This window comes from Odontomachus brunneus, unplaced genomic scaffold (assembly GCF_010583005.1).
Source record: "Odontomachus brunneus isolate Ranch 3 - 2012 unplaced genomic scaffold, Obru_v1 Obru_scaffold_004, whole genome shotgun sequence".
NCBI classification, from domain to species: Eukaryota; Metazoa; Arthropoda; class Insecta; order Hymenoptera; family Formicidae; genus Odontomachus; species Odontomachus brunneus.
The window spans coordinates 4,505,859-4,509,752 of NW_022639454.1; positions in this window are offsets into that span (position 1 = coordinate 4,505,859).

Genomic DNA, 3,894 nt, shown 5'->3' on the forward strand with positions numbered 1-3,894 from the left:
GTGCAGCATGTCCAACGTAACGTAAACTTTAATCGATGCTGCGAGTACTGTCAATATATATGTACGTGTGTGTATTTTTTAACTCGCCCCCAATACGTTTCTAAACTTTATTATATCACGCAGTTAGTAGTGTGTGTGTGTACGCATGAATCGTTACACGACTTTGGATCAATTTCGTTCTCGTTGTATTAAACAAATATGTAGATTGGTGAGTTTATAAAAAAGCTCATGAAGTAATTACTTACTACTATATATGAAGTAGTAATTAATTATTTATTAAATAATAATCAACTACGAATAATGCCAGTCTAAATATCAATCCGGACATATCTTTATGTTTTCACAAGTAAACCTACCCAAAGATTATACTCCGATTTCTTTCAAATTTGGCACAAATATAGAAGTACAAAAAATATTTAGGTCATATTTTTTTATTTTGGCCCACTTTGAATTTCGCAGTTCATAGATTTTTAATGTTCTCACTCCTATCATCAACAAAAATGCATAAGAAAAAATTGAATATAAGATGTAGGCGCTTTTGGTTTGGCTGATTATGAATATGAGGTCAAATGTGTAAAATTATTTGTATAAATAATAAAATGTTTAAATGAAACATGTAAAAAGTTGAAAAAAGTCATTTATACAAATATTTTTTCGGTTTGGTTAAGATTCTAACCATTTTTTACTACTTCAGCACAGATTTGAAATATTTCGGTTGGAATCTCGGCTAAAGAAATTTAGAATGGTTCGTGTCTCAGCTATGCCGATTTTGTTAAAATTATTAAACTATATCTTGTATTCAATTTTATTTCTTATGCATTTTCGTTGATGATAGGAGTGAGAATATTAAAAAGCTATAAACTGCCCGTGAAATTCAAAGTGGGCCAAAATGTAAAAATATGATCTAAATATTTTTTGTACTTCTATATTTGTGCCAAATTAGAAAGAAATCGGGGTGTACTTTTTGGATAGGTTTATTTGTCAGTAACTTCATCAAACGTCTGTTCAAACAGGAAATATTATACATAATAGATGATTTCATGTACCTGAAAATGTATGATATATCATCGACCGCAGGCTGAGGTCCTGCGTCCTTTGTCCTGACTTCCCGATCCAGAATCCTGCCTCTAGCTGCTCCAAATTCATCATCGCACTGATAGACATTCGCGCAGATACGACACGATCGGAGGAACGCGTGCTAACTAACACGGTGCCGACTATAATCGAGTTATCCGAGAAAAAAAGATCCGTAACTGTAAGCACATTCAAAACACATTGCGGACCTTCATTGTGGTGAAACTTACTCGCGTGCGTCCCGTACTTTTCCGAGTGTTACATTATATTTCGGGCCGGTGAGAACGATCCGCATACCATGAAATACATACATCGGTGCGTTAGTTATCATTCCTGTCGTTATTTCGTGTTACCGCTGTTATTAAACTATCTCGCCGGCTATCGAGGTATTTAATTGGACTCTCGTTGCGTTATTAACAGACATTATTTTTCCGATAGGATCTACGCGAGTGTCGGTGCCGCGACGGAGCAGCCAAGAGTCAGGATTCTGAAGTGAAGTCGCCGCTAACGATATATCGTATACTTCCACGTGGGTAAAATCATTTATTATGCAGGACATTCCCGATTTTAACAGACATCTGGCGAGCTTACGGAGAGTGAGAAGATGGCAGAATCGAAGTTCAACTGTCTGATTACTCGTCACTCTGTATGCACTTCTACTTACATCATACAACGAAAAATATTGATCGAAACCGGCCGAATAACATGAATACGAATTCGCAATCAATTATGCATGCACAATTGAAGATCATAAATAATTTACAACTGCATGTGCCGCGAATGCTCAGACGTGCATTTTCTAACGCAAATCATCGATTAAAGGAACTTGATCTCGCCGTTTATTGCCACCGTAATTTTCCCCGATGAAACGTTCGCGTTCAGCCAACAGAAAATTGCTTCGCGACGAGAAACGTCAAGCGGAGGAGGCGAAATATATATGGTACGTGATACGGTTACGAGGTTACGAAGAAAGGATTATAAGCCGCAGCTGCAGACCAATGTTTATGCGGCTGCTGAGTGCAGCGATCCGAGAAGCGGAGTTCATCTTGGACGTTCTTAAAATGTAAACGGAGCTGCTGGCCGAGTTACGGGGAATGCAGAATTGTGTTTTAGCGCGCCTTTGTTATTGCTCTATTCATCGAAATTATTCTGAGTAACTTCATCAAGTATCATTTTACAGCAATAACGTAACATATCTTTCGTCATCATTATCATTGTCGCGTGCGATCTTAGAAAACATCAGAATTGTATTTTCTCCCTCACAGTTATCACGATCTTGTAAATGACCTCACGATTGGCAAAGATACAGCTAGACATTAGAGAGACGTTCGAGAAACTAACTTTAGACAGCGTTAGATGGCTTAGATAGATATCTTGTCAAATTTAGAAAATTTTTTCTGAACAAACTATTTAATTCTCTAAAGTGTGTTTCCTCTTCTCCTTTACACTGAGGAAAAAATATCTAAAGACAAAAAATATTTATTCAGTAGGTACTAATAACATATTTATTTAAATATAAATTCTTTTATCTTTAGAATAAGCAATTTTGCTTTCACGGAGAAAACATTATATAGTTTTCTTTCGTATAAATTCTTTTTAACTTACTATGTTTTTAGTAGTCCAGAAATATAAACTGTCAGTAAAGTCTATCTTGTTAAGAAACAAAGTGAATTTTGCTAAAAACCTAGCAGATTAGAAATGTAATAATGTTTTAATAGCACATTTTAGTTCCTAAAATATAAACATATGTAAAATGGAAGAATAGTAAATTATTGCAGAGAATGTCGATCTATTCCACGATTATAAAATTTTATAATAATGTCTACTATAAAATTCTCTTCGATTAACAAGGCAAAGTTTAAAAAAAATGTATATTTCCTTATTTGGCAAATGTCTTTTTTATATTGAAATATGTTATTAGTACCGACTGAATAGATATCCTTTATTTTTTAGATACTTCTTCTCTTACAGTATAGACACACTATAACGTTCCGCTTTCAAAGACCAACGACAAAGATCACCGGTGTGATTTTCAAATTACGACACGCGCAAATGTATCGAAGATTTGTTTGGCGAAGCTTTCTTTGAGAGAGATTCGGAGGGCCATTAATTATTAAAAACTCGTTTCCAACCCCGCGGCGTCGAGCTGGAAGAGCGAGGCTCGTCGGGGAACCCTCCTTTCATGCAGACGACAAAATCAGGACGCGTGAAAGGGTTTCCGGTCGCATTCAGGTATCGGGGGCAGGCGGGGGGAACGCAAGAAAGAGAGAATTAACGCGTGAATGGCATTGCTCACGGACAGGTCCCTTAAGGTCGTGCGTACGTTGCGTCACGTCTGTGTGTGAGCGCGCGCTCGCTCCCGATTATGAACGCGGATTAACTTCATTCGCGGCCGTTCTATTCACGGCGTCACAAGAGCGGCGAAACAATGACGGGAATCTCTTCTTCGTTCCACCCTCGCGACGTCTTTCGCGCGCTCGTCTGATTTATATCGAGAATTCGGCTCTTGAGTAGGCAAGAGCATCGCGGGTCGCTCGTAAATTTACGTCCCACGAGCTGGTATAAACCGGCATTCATGCGCCGCAAATTGGAGAACATCGGTCGGCGTCGCGTGACGTAAAGCGACGCTCGATTTACCGCGTTCGCGAACGATGAGACAGACGGGGGCGCGTCTTTTTCGGAACGGAGGGCATCCTGCGAGCTCCCTCGAGAGCTCTCGCGACACGCGGTATTTTCGGCACGAAAGTGGCCCGTGTACAGTTCTCGCTCACTTTTCTAATTTCCTCTCCACCTGTCCCGTTGTTCTTTCAGAAGCGTCAT